Below are 14,470 nucleotides of genomic sequence, written 5' to 3'. Positions count from 1 at the left end.
GACATGCCACAAGTTAAGGGGAACAAACATATAATGTAGCCCTTTTCTATCCTTTTAAATTAAGTACAGCTAATAAACTGATTTGTCTGATTTCATTTAAATCTGGCTGAGAAGCGAAATACATTGTTAATATGTCAAATCTATTCCAGGACGTACTTCGATGTCTGACAGCATTGCTGAGGATCAATTACTAGTATTTGTCCGTTGACCCTAAACTTTACAACGATTTTATTGTCTAAATGGTCTCAAGTATCTTATAGTATATACTTTTTAACTTAAAACGGGTAGATGTACACTTAAATATTAAAAAGGCCAAAATCAATTAATATATGTCTTTCAATAATTCTGATAACCTAGGTATTGTATTTAAAACGAAACAAAATACGATTACTTTTGCTAGAAATAATTAAAAATACTATACAAATATGTGATCACATGTATGTCCTTGTTAAGTCAATAAATACTACAAAATCCAATCGTTAAAACCGCTCGTCCCACACAAACTGATATAATGTTATAAAATGCGAAAATAAAGACTAAAGCATTGTCACAAATGCGATACAGAAAATATAACAGCGGAGCTCTACGCTTTATTCTTCCCCGCCTTGAAGATAATACGGTTGCATGATATCTTCACGATGTTTGTGTTGAACATACTAACATTCTTCTAAACATACTTCAAATCTAAACTGGAAGCAATCACAACACAAACCCAGTTAACCAAACGGAACCGTATACAAGAGTGAGTGAGGGAGTTGGGTTTTGAATAGTATTCCGTGTCAGCTTGATGTGGGAGGAAAGCCCGATGTGATGCAGGTCTTAGACGTTCACCACTTTGGTGAAAACAAAGAGCACGGGTTTTGTGCTGACAACAAAATCGGGGCGAACCGGCGTTCAAACACACCGTCATTGGTTTTGGGCGTGCCCAAGGGACACAACACTGCACTGTGTGAAACTATCACACAACAAAGATGCTTTAGATGAGATATGTATTGCGGAACATTCCACGAAGAAACAGTGGCAATATCAAAAACTAAAAAATACATGCACAAAAAACGACAATTAAAAAAAACACAGGTACATTCAACATACCTACATTATAACAATTTTATTTCAAACAAGTGTATTATAATGATATTGAAACAATATGAGAATTGAGCAAAAATATGGTAATGTTGTACATGCAAGAAATTTGTTTGTAATTGTTGATATGATAACAGATCTTGGAAGTTGTTTCTGGATAACTGTTGGTAAAATTATTAAGAACTGTTCCTTTTAACAGAGTGTACCAAATTCTTTATCATGATTGAGGATTATTTGTGATTCTCTTTCTTGGTTGTATTTTATACAAGACAGTGCGTAATGTTGCTCATCTTCTGAGACGTCACATGTTTCACAGAGACGTTGTTCCAAAGGGGTTGGTGTTTTTGTATATCTACCAATTGTTCAATTTTTAGTTTGTGATTTCTTACACGAAGTTTTGAGAAAACTGGTCTGTGACCTTTGTTTTTACAATATGTAAGATAACTTGCTGTTAGATAAATAGAAATCCCTTAATAATTGCGAGAATTTTTACATTTGAACTGAAGTTTATTTACAGTGGATTCTTTTTTGTTTGTTTACTATTTTAAAAGTTTTTTTCATTTAACCCAACCAACATTTTGACCAGAAACATTGATATTTGCTGCGAAAGCATGTTTAAGACTGACATTTGTTGTGTTATCTATATAGGATTTGTAATATTTATTTTATTGGTACTAATAATGGGTATATATCAAGTTCTGCCTGACAGGCCCAGTTTTCTTGCCTGAGTTTTCCTTGTGCTGACCATTTAAAGACACCGTTTCTTTCCAAAGATTTCCAAAGATAACTACATTAATAACAACCAATTTGTTCTTAACACCAATTCTCTCCTCCCATAGCTTACACTTCCTTCCTCTGCACATAACATTATATGGCGGGGAACAATTGATGCTCTGCGGCAATCTCTACTTGTGAAAACTGTAACACTGAGCAAATTGGCCGGGCGAATACAAAGGGAAACCACTGTCAACTAGAGTATGAACTAAGATTAGCTGCCCCTGAGTTATCAATAAGCAAGCTCCTTCACAGCGCGTGACACCTTCGTTACACTCTCGGTAACATCGCTGCCACCAGTGTGGGCGCAGCCATTACAAGAATCTTGAAATTTGCCCTCTAAGCCCAAATGTAGTAACGTTTATACTTTCGGAATGTCATCATATTTCATTTTGAAAAGGTTTACGACTGACCTTGTTTTCCAGATGAATTTACTTTGTTCTTTGTATAATCAGATTGATTCGAGATTGCAACGAAAAATCAACGTGAAATCATTGATGCGTTCTCCGTGTTTTCGAAGTGTCAATTTGAATCACACAGTTTAACAAAATGAAACGTCAATGTTTGAATGTAAAGCAGACTAATTGTTTGGCAAAATATCTATGGCAAAGTATGAGGCCATCTTGGATGAAGATAAAATAAACTTACGACAGGTATGGGGCTATCTTAGAGTTATGACAAACTTAACCTTCTTGGTGCCACGGGACCATATATGGTCCCTCGCTTTTCACACCCGCATAGTGCCAGGGGACCATATATGGTACCAAGAAAATGTCCCTTTTCAACTGTGAATTAAGATGTCAAACACTGAGTGCGCAAAATCAATATTATAACCATCGTCAAACTAATCATCTCAGCTTAACATCGTGTAACTCAAATTTTATAACGTGCTACCGATTGCGAAATATGGTGAGATTAGTGAAGTGGTTACCGCTCTTCTCGACCTTTTTCAGCCATGTTGAATTTTATGCGAATGACGGCGATTTTTTTATTATGCACTATTATAATAACACACAGCCAATTTGAAAAAGAAAGGGATCAGACGGGTCAGAAATATTTACTTTTCCCAATGCACATTTATTGCCGTAAGACTACTTAGGTTTAGTCAGCAACGGAAGTGTTTTGTTCAAGTATTGCATATTTTGAAGCAACTTTAGTATACAAAGCCATCTTAGTGCTAAGGTGATCGTAACTCCCATACTTTAACACTGGCTTACGATAGTCGTAGCGCTAAGATCGCTTTGTGGAACGGTGCGCAGTACCACAACTTCTGGTGAAGACGATCTCACATGTCTCAAAGACAAGCAACCAGTTTTTGTGAGAAGCCGTCGGACGCGAACTTGCGACCTTCAGATTGTTAGCCCGACCTCTAACCGAATGAGACACGATGTGCTGTAAAGTTCGATTTTGACTTGTCTTTCCTTTCATTGAAACTGTGATAATGGCGCTGTGATTGGTTTGCTGAAATAGTATTTTCCATGAGTCTAATGTACATGGTTCATGCTGTGATTGTACAAGATAATTGATAACCGATTGTGTATGCATATATATCATCATATAGATTAATCTCCTTAGAAAATTAAATATATTATCATAACACGACAGCTCGTATTTCCACATTCTGCCATGGATATTAGATGTAATTAATTAAATTTACAAATTATTGATGTACACTGTACCCTCGATTAACGTATGATAATCTATTGCGTGTCTTCAACTCTCATTTCATATGTTATCAAAAATGTCAGCAATGAGTAAACGCTTTATATTTTTATCGTTCAATGACGTAACAATCGGTGATCAGTCGGTTATTTCCCGCCGTTGTGATTTTGTCGTTTGAACAGGTGCGCGTGATTTGACCTCGCTTGTTGTGAATGACGTCATGTCAAACAGCTGATCTAATGTCGTGGTAGTCTAATGGGTACACGTGTTTTCAGTTTCCAAATAATAATATTTTCTTTGACTGAACAAGAAAGATCTAGTACATCACGATTGGGAAGATTTCCACGGCGACCGACAAGTGAATGAGACGGTTTATCACCTGACTAACGCTAGCTGTCTCAATATTTGGCGCACTTTTCTGATTTTAGTATGTTGACATGTGTGCTTTTCATATCTGTTTGGAGACTTGATATTCCAAGAAAATAAAGTGCATATAGTTGAGTAGTGGAATGGAATGTTTTACAGTGAGAAAGCTGAATAATATATAAAACAACCTTTTTAATATCACATATTAGAATCTCGCATGGTTCAATATATAACAGTAATTTAAGTAATGAGATCTACACACAATACATATAGATAATCGATTTCTAATTGACAATATGTTTTCAGTGTAAATGTGATTTTTGTCATATTTTGGATGCTTTAAATAGATTTCATTACGGTCTTTTCACTGTGCATTATCTAAATTATCAAATACTTTGAACAGTGACATACTTATTAAGTAATAATTACTTTGTTTTGTATCCTTGGTAAGAAATAGAATTTGTAAAAAAAACATCTTGTCTAAGAGCAAAATGAATGCATTCTTGTGGTTCTTTTTTCACAATTCTAAAATGTATGGTTCCCTCGAAGCTGTAGTTTAGCTGGGGCAAAAGAAAAAAAGAAAGACATTATAAATGAAAAACATTTCTATTAAAGATTGTGTAAGTTATATTTTCAAAGTCGATTAGCAAGAATATATTTTCCTTTTATGACAAATAATTCCATTACTTTCATTCACCTACGATCATTATCTATTTCAACCTTTTCTAGAATGGGGTGAAATGGAAAACTACTGGAAAAAAATATCACGAATGTCTTGGAATGTACATGATGTACATATAGGCGTAAAGTACACTTCTAAAGTCGTATTTATAAAACAATATGACAGAAAAAGTTTTATTACTTGACCGTGAGGAGATCACCCGTTTAATAAACATACAGCTGTATTACACATTGTGTAATACCAAAACGCGTGCTTATGTACTCACGGAACACGTTTCACGAACAAATATTAAAAGCTCTCAACATCCCTTGGCTTATTCAACGACATTGCGTGTGGAGATGATAGATCACTGAGAGAAGCTTATGCACACTCGATGCCCCCAGCAACCTTGTTGCTAGGTTGACGTCACATGGCATTATTTCACTCGTTTCATATAATTGGTATTACACGGGAGCTCGTTTAGTATTCTATATGTATTTCATGGACTGGCCATACATGTATATTTTGAGCAAAGGTCTAAGTGAGGCTATACAAAGTGCGATATGCATTCTGAAACAAAGTTTTGAGCACATGAACTGTATATACATTAAACACTACTTTAATCGAAGTAATTCATATTTTCGAAATTTTACTTCACATATAAATGTACCGCAAAACAATTATATTGCCTTCTTTCACCTGTGCAAGTTATCGTTTCTTTGTATGAAACAGCGTTAAATATAGCCTACTCTATGCTTCTTGAGCTTTCAAATTCAAGTATTAAAATTGTCCAATTACATCTCCTTTCAAGCCTTTTATAAATTAGGTTTAAACCCTTTACAATACATCATAACACCCGAAGTAAAATTACGCGGTCTGTGTGATTTCACAACGAAGTAATGTTTGATCGAAAATAGTTTTTTTGAATAGATTATCTGCCCACAAAAGACGTTTCAACGATTTTGATTGAATCTACATGTACTCTTGGGCGGTGGTACATTATTATAATCTTGTTAATTATTAAGAAATAATAATGCTATCCGATAGTGAGCGATGTCAATTTGGGGATTGTTAGGGCTGTTTGGGATCTTTCACATTTTGACCTTTGAAAATGTCCGATGCCAATTACCCGAAGTTGTTTTTATCACTAATGAAAGAGCATGGAAACTGAAACCCACATGGACGTAACCGGAATTTCTTCAAGATATGCATTCCAAACTGCCATTCGATTTGTAACATAATCTTTGACACAGTCGGGGTTTTTTTTAGGTAAAAAACACGGACAATTTCATCGGGATTTTTTTTATCGGTAAACATAAATTACGGAAAATTCTCCATGGATGTTTACTTCAACATAAATGTCATATGTCTATCATCGTTAGGATATGTACTTTTCTATGATATGAATTATTGGACATTTAGATTCCAAACAAGGGTGCTTACTTGACTTCACTTGCCACATTCGGGTGTTTATATACTACGAAGAATGTAGAAAAGTGGGAAACTTACAATACCAGCATTTTTATCGATGGCTAGGCAGTCAGTCCATAGATCTTTTGGATTTGTTCACTTTAGCTACTGTTGGAAAGACAATCAACTCGAGTTGCATGTCATACAATTTGGTTACACTGTGTGAAGTTATAAGAACATTGTAACACTTTTGAAACAATGTAAACGTTTTTGAGACCCCGACGTCATCACAGCGGCACTGAGCGGCGTACAAAGCCAGCTGACGGTTAAGATATCTTAGGGCTACGATAGTTTCGAAAATAAGCTACGATAGCCTACGATTTCCTTACGATAACTTTACGATAATTTTAGGGCTACGATCGTTTCGAAAATTTGGGGTTTCTATATTTGTATACATCGATTAAAGTTTAGATATCTTTATATTCACATGATTGGTTTGACGGGATCGGGTGGTCAGGCTCGCTGACTTGGTTGATGCATGTCATCGATCCCAAATGCGTGGATCGATGCTCATGATATTAATCACTGGATTGTCTGGTCCAGAATCGATTATTTACAGACCGCCGTCATATAGCTGGAATATTGCTGAGTGCGGCGTTAAACAACCAACCAACCAACCAACCAACATGATTGGTTTGAAACGTTGAAGTACACTGACGTGTACTGTAGGAGAAGAAAGGAGGCGTTCGGCGACATGACATAAACGATGTGTATACGATGTACGGTGACACGTAACACCGACCCGACATCAAAGGAAGTAAATGCCTTGTGTGAAAAGTGAAACCAAATTACTCGTCACATCCAGGACAAACGACAATTATATCGAGTTATCCAGGGTTCGAGATAAACTGAATGCCGATACTTGGTAGTTGCTATCAGGAAGAGGAATTTCATAAAAGTCGCGACCGGGAAGCAGAATGTACGTCAGGTTGTATGCTTTAACAAAATCTTGCCCTAACGGATGGACGCGTATGAATCAACCCTTATAGAAGCGATATACAGTGTGTAAATCACCAGCGAAAGCGGACCAACATCACTACATCATAATATGATAAACATATGATATGTATGCTTGTATTATTAAGTGTCCCAACTAGGTGTAAAGTGTGTCGTTTTGTGTGTGTTGATCTGCTGACACGACTACGCAGAAATGTCAACGCTTTTGGAGACGGGTTGGCAGAACCGTATTTTGAGAGTTTGAAAACATAGTCAGGGGATTGTACCACTACCACATGCTTATACCGTCTTAAACAATATAAGTAGTTCACGGAGTTCGAGCTAACGATGGGTTCTGCCTTTGCACTGCATGACTACTGTCAAAAACTGACAAGACGATTGACCTAGATTGTATAACAAATATCTTCTATAGCTCTATCCAAGTGCTATCAGTAAATATCCATGTGTACACACATGTGACCAGACCTCTAGACGACCTCAGCTGACACTACAACTGCCTTTCTACGGTAACTGGGGTATCATTGGGTGTGGACAGCACCCGCAACTCATTCTTACACTTCACCATGCATGCGGAAGGTTATACTTTCCCCGCTACTCGGAACATTCTGACCAGCAAAATACACCCCTATATCTACTGACCACATTCTTCACAGGGAAGTCCAGCATAACATGGCTTTCTCAGAATGGAGCCCACGTGACCACGGACAGCTGTAGTGTGTAACCCATGTCCAGGCACCTCGGTCGTCTAGGTATATCCCATTAAGGATGCAATAGATATTATCCAATCACAGCCAGCTTTATGACAAACAATGATTGTCGGTGTGACATTTCTAATATCAATAGCTGATATAAGAAAATCAAAAGGGACTGTCATGCAATTACACTATGATGGACACAACCCTTTAACCACAAAATCGTGTCTTTCATGTCACTGTTTTACAAGGTTAGTCATACAGTGATAGCTTACCACATCTAGGCCTTATCAGTGAACAATACTCAAGGGCGTTATGCGTTAGTGAGTGAATATGGTTTTACGCCCCTTTAGCAATGTTCCAGCAATATCATGGCGGGGTACACCAGTAATGGGCTTCACACATTTTACTCATGTCGGGAATCGAACCCGGGATATCCGGGCGAAGGCTTTAACCACTAGGCTACCCGACCGCACGGGGCGTTATACATTTATGTACAGAAGTAACTGGTTTGTAATAAACGAATCTGACAAACTACTGTCGAATATACTACAAGTTGATTGCAAACTTGTTTTCACCAATAATTTCATGGTGCCCCAGAATTAACCATTTTATTGTCTGAATGATCTCAAGTATCTATATATATTTTTTAACATAATACGAGTATATGTACACATAAATATTAAAAAGACCAAAATCGATTATTATTTTAAAATCGGTTTATTGAATGCAAAATTCAAAGATTATTCTGTTGAAAATGTCTATTTTATACTGATCAGTAAATTTCATTCAATAAACGTTTTCTGCGAACATATATTATTGGAGAGTGAATATTGGATAATGTTCAAGCTATGCTTCTTTGTGACGACATTTTAAACCCGGACGAGCATGGGAACCCCTTTTGTATTTGATTTTTCGATACGGAAATCTGTCTTTAACCTTTGCTGTCAGAATTTCAATAAATTGGTATATTTAATGGAATACATCTATATGCCGTTAATCACCTGTTTTAAAGTAATGCAGTTGTTCAATAGACAGTTTTTAATCACTTGTTATCAAATATTTGTCTTTCAATGGTATAGATAACCTAGATATTCTATTTAAAACGAATCAAAATACAATTACTTTTCCTAGAAAAAGTATTAAATATACCATACAAATATTTGATCATATGTATTCCCTTGTTAAGTCAATAAATGCTACGGTTTGTAGTAAAAATTCAATTGTGAATACGGCTTGTCCCACATGATTTTAGATTTAAAAACTGAGGCGAAACCTTTATGGGGTTTTTACATATGTAGATTGATATAATTTTATAAAATGCGAAAATAAAGACTAAAGCATCGACACAAATGCGATCCAGAAAATATAACAGCTGAACTCTGCGCTTTATGAAAGCTGTAACATTGAGCAAAGTCTGGCCGGGCGAATACAAAGGGAAACCACTGTCAACTGGAGTATGAACTAAGATTAGCTGCCCCTGAGTAATCAATAAGGTCACGGTCATTACTATAGCCTGCCGACACCTTCCATTTTTATCCTTCCCAAATTATCGAAAAGGTACGTTGTTTCACACTTCTTCAGCATGGACTTGGATAGAAATATATTTTAACCCTCTTGGTGCCACGGGACCATATACGGTCCCTCACTTTTCACATCCTCATAGTGCCATGGGGCCATATATATATGGTCCTGTGAAAATGTCCCTTTTCAACTGTAAATTAAGATGTCAATTAAGTTATATTGTATACAGTGCTACGGATTGCGAAATATGGTGAGATTGATAAAGCGGTTACCGAACTTCTCGACCTTTTTCTGCCATGTTGAACTTCATGCGAATGACGGCGATTTTTTTATTATGTACCCATGTCACATACAACTATTATAACATCAGACAGTCAATTTGAAAAAGGAATCTGATCAGATTGATCAGAAAGTTTTACTTTTCCACACTGTACAGTTATTGGCGCAAGAGTACTAACGTTTAGTCCGCAACGGAAGTTTTTTGTTTAAGTATTGCATACGTTTATCGACTGTGTGTCATGACGATTCAGCACGGCGATAGAGACGAAACGACTGTGCAGATAGTCTTTCTGTTTATGATGATGTTTTACAGAAAATATTCAAATCAAAGATATGGAATGATAGCTATGAACGTTAATATTAAGGTGGTGTAGTGTATATTTATGGACAGGAAGTTCATGATCAAAACGTAAACATTGAACGGCCAAGCCCGATGTGATCGAAGGGCACGTTCGCATCATATCTGTGCCACGATTTCTTGTCTACCGGTTGTCCTACATGCTAGCCCGTTTAGACAAATAACTGCTATTTTTTCATATGACATGACTAAGAGTAATGTGTGATTGCTCAAACTACCTGATCGTGTGAATGACTTGCCATAACTGTTTCACATTTTGTCGCAAAATGAGATTTCATAAGTGTGGCCATGACATCTACCGTGAGTCGATGCCATACTGTAAACAATTTGTGTCAAGGTTCCACATGTGGTTGCTCGGCCCCCGTTTCTGTCGATGGTACACGCGATACAAACATAATGCAACTACTGAAAACATCAACATAACTTCTACAATGATGTCAGCAATACCTTTTTGCATTTGGGTTAACCGCTTATGGATACGATGTGCTGTAAAGTTTGTTTTCGATTTGTTTTTCCTTTCATTAAAACTGTGATAATGGCGCTAGTATTGGTTTGCTAAAATAGTATTTTCCGTGAGTCTTATGTACATGGTACATTCTGTGATTGTACAAGATAATTTATAACCAATTGTGTATGCATATATATAATCAAATACACATTGTAATTCTCCTCAGAAAATGGAATATATTATCATAACACGACAGCTTGTATTTCAAACATTCTGCCATGGATATTAGATCTAATTAATACTAGTTTACAAATTATTGATGTACACTGTTCTATCGATAAACGTATGATAATCTATTGCAAGTCTTCAACTCTTATTTGATTTGTTATAAAATGTCAGCAATGGGTAAAAATTATTTTTTTCGTTACAATCTGCAATTTTATTCGAATAGGCTATTAATAGACGGTCGGTGATTTCCCGCCGCTGTGAATTTGTCGTCTGGACAGGTGCGCGTGATTTGACCTCGCGTGTTTCATGTGATGTGGATGACGTCACATGAAACAGCTGATCTTATGTGGTGGTAGTATAATGGATACACGTGGTACACAATATTCTCTTTGACTGAACTAGAAAGTATTATCTCGTACATAACGATTGGAAAATTTCCACGGCTACCGACGAGTGAATGAGACCGCTTAAAATTATCACTTCACTAACACTGCTAGAATATTTGGCGCATTTTTCTAATTTTGGTATGTTGACATGTGCTTTCATATCTGTTTGAAGGCTTAATATTACAAGAAAATAATGTGCATTTAGTTGAGTAAGGTAATGAAATGTTTTACAGCGAGAAAGCTGTAAAAATGGATCCAATATTAAACAACCTAGATTTTTAATATTTTAGACTCATCTATTAGAAACTCGAATGGTTCAATTTATAACATCAACAGTAAAAGTAATTAGATCTACTCACAATAAATAGATAATCGATTTTTGAAAGACAAAATGTTTCAGTGTAAATTTGATTTCGTTTTGATGTTTTATATGGTTTTTTTTAAATTATCAAATACTTCGATCAGTGACTATATCCTTGAAATAGATTTTTGAAAAATAAATATTTGCCTAAGAGCAAAATCAAAGCACTCATGTGATTCTATTTTAAGCATTTTAATTTATTTCTAAGACATAATAACTGAAAACCATTTATATTAAAGATTTTGATGGTTAAATTTTCGAAGTTCAATATCAAGAATATATTTTTCCTTTTATGACCATTAGTATGTCCTTTAATGTACATTTACATGTCTAGGTGTGGGTACACTTCTAAAGTCGTAGTTATAAAACAATACGAAAGAAAAAGTTGCATTTCATGGACTGGTATGTTTTGAGCAAAGGTCTAAGTGAGGCAGCCAAGTGCCAAATACTAGCTGAGGCGAGGATGTTTGTTTTCCAGTGGTCATAGTGAAACAAACGTGTTCAGAGTTTTGAGCACATAAACTGTATATACATTGAACACTACTTTAATCGAAGTAATTCATATTTTCGTAATTTTCTCTTTCACTCAATCTAGATTTTATTAATAATTGTACCGTAAAACAATAATATTGCCTTCTTTTACCTGTACTGTGCAAGTTATCGTTTCCTTGTATTAAATATAGCTTACTCTACTCTTCAAATTCAAGTATTAAAATTATACAATTACATCTCGTTTCAAGCTTTTTTATAAGTTAGATTTAAACCATTAACAACACTTCATGACACCCGAAGAATCAGTAAGCGGTCTGTGTGATTGCACAACGAAGCAATGACATATGGCGTCCAAGTTGCGAGTGATCGAAAATAGGTTTGTTGAATAGAATTAATGCCCATGAAAACGTTTCAACGATTTTGATTCAAGCTACATGTACTTACTCTTGGGTGGTATTACGTTAGTATAATCTTTTTAATCATTAAGACATAATAATGATGTCCGATATTGAGCGATGTCAATTTGAGTACTAGTATTGTTAGGGTTGTTCAGCGATATGTCAATTACCCCTAAGTTGTCTTTATCACTAATAAAAGAGCACGGTCACTGAAACATACATGGACATAACTGGGATTTCTTCAAGATATGCATTCCAAACTGTCATTCGTATTGTAAAACAATCTTTGAAACAGTCTGCGTATGAACTAATCACGACCATGTTAATAGTATGACAATATTGTAGATTCCATTTAATTTCAATATAATTAGGTGTGCTTTACTAAATATTTCAGTTACGATAAAAGATGTTAGGGAATAATCGATAGTGTTGAGCGTAGTTCATATAAAATACTGCTGAAATGTTTACTAAAGCAAACTACGTTCTTTCCACATCCTCATGGCAATACGGAGTGCGCCGACAGTGACACATGTAATTAACGGTCTTTAACACCAGTGACCATACATAACATTATATATTGTTAAGAATAAAGGATCGAACCCTGTGAGTGTTTTACACTCCTATTTACAATATTTAATGCAGGCATTTCACGGCGGGGTCACCATAAACTGGCTTCACTCACAGTATCAACTAGGGAAACGAACCCGGAGCGAACGCTTTAACGAACAGGCTACTTCATCGCACCATGACATTATATGAACAGGAGCGTAGCTGTCTATAGGCAAAATAGGCACGTGCCTACAGTTATATTTTTTAAAACAATCAAATATCTTAAGCTATATTATATGCTGGATATCAAAGTATATATATATATATGTGCACATAGGCATTCCCGTGAGCATTGAGAGATTCATCAAAGGAGTGATGATTCGAAAAACACATGCCTTGACTCTATTGTAGATGAGATACACAATGGAGTATTCTCATACCATGACAGTATCGTGATCTGTTTCTCGAATGAAGACTCGTCAAAACGTGACTTTCCCAAGCAAGTAACGTCTATGACTCTGTCCTATCATATCTTCCGTCTAGCTAAATATTTGGTCACCAAACCTACCTATAATAATACAGAAAAGTTGTTTCTAATTTTAGCATCTCTGTTTCTGAACATCGGAATTATAACTAATGTAACAGATGCAGAAAAAAGGCTATTATGGTGATGCAATGATTGTTTTGTTTGTTGGTGTCACAAACAGGTTGTTTAATTACATATTCCTGCACTTACCTTGTGGTTATTTTCAACGTTCCTTCAAACACATTGTACAACACTGCAAAATATCACGTTGATATTCATAATGCTAATGACAAACGTTCATTGTACCGCGTAAATGATGTAGCCCGTAACACTTCGTGTCTAAACTCAAGTTTGTTTCGGTTTTAAAGGAATTCTTACCAGTTTCTTGGAATAATTTGACATGCACCGTGGAATTTATCAACTTATATACGCCACTTCTGCTTCCAATAACGATCCTTGAATTAACGCGCATGAGAAACTCGTGCAAAGGAAGTGAGCTTTGATTGGCTGAACTCGTTACCATGGCATCACGCGACAAGGCTCGCGAACACCTGCGTGAAATAGACCACGATTTAAACTTGATAAGACATTTATTTTTGTTCAAACTCAACTACGAACGACGAAGCCATGTTTTCAAGTGGGTTGCCTTGTGCATAAAGCGTTGGCTTACACAGGAGGTAACAGTTCGATTCTCCTCATGGGTAAAGTGTCAAGTCCATTGTTGGCGTCCCGCGCTGTGGTATATACGAATAATACTGAAATCTTTAATAAATCGCAGACACTTAATTTCTAAAGAGGATCCATGTTTAACAGCCCTGTGCTAGATTAGATTGATGTGGTACACGATTATGGAATTTGAGTTTACAGACAGAATATCTTTGAATGACTTGAATCAAGCTTATTAAATCATTAATAAACGTCTTATTTGTTTTCATTCTCTCTATAATAGGATATAGAATTCAGATCGACTTTAACTTCTTTGGCTTAATTGGATTAGCAACGTCAGAAGCCACTTGTATCAGCTGCTGTCAATACACATTTGTTCTACCTCCGGGAGTCGGTAAAAAGTTTCTACATTTAACAATATTTTTACAATAACTTGTCACAATATATGTATGTAATAATGTATATACGAGCACGTACATTTTAATCAATGCAGTTATCACCATTTCTATGTAATTGGGTGCAAAGAAAATTGTCCTGGACTTCGGGATTTGTTTGTTTGTTGTTTAACGCCGCACTCAGCACTCAGCACT

This window comes from Haliotis cracherodii, unplaced genomic scaffold (genome assembly GCF_022045235.1).
Source record: "Haliotis cracherodii isolate W230 unplaced genomic scaffold, xgHalCrac1.p SCAF_6, whole genome shotgun sequence".
Lineage (NCBI taxonomy): Eukaryota > Metazoa > Mollusca > Gastropoda > Lepetellida > Haliotidae > Haliotis > Haliotis cracherodii.
Note: the sequence above shows the minus strand (reverse complement) of the source record.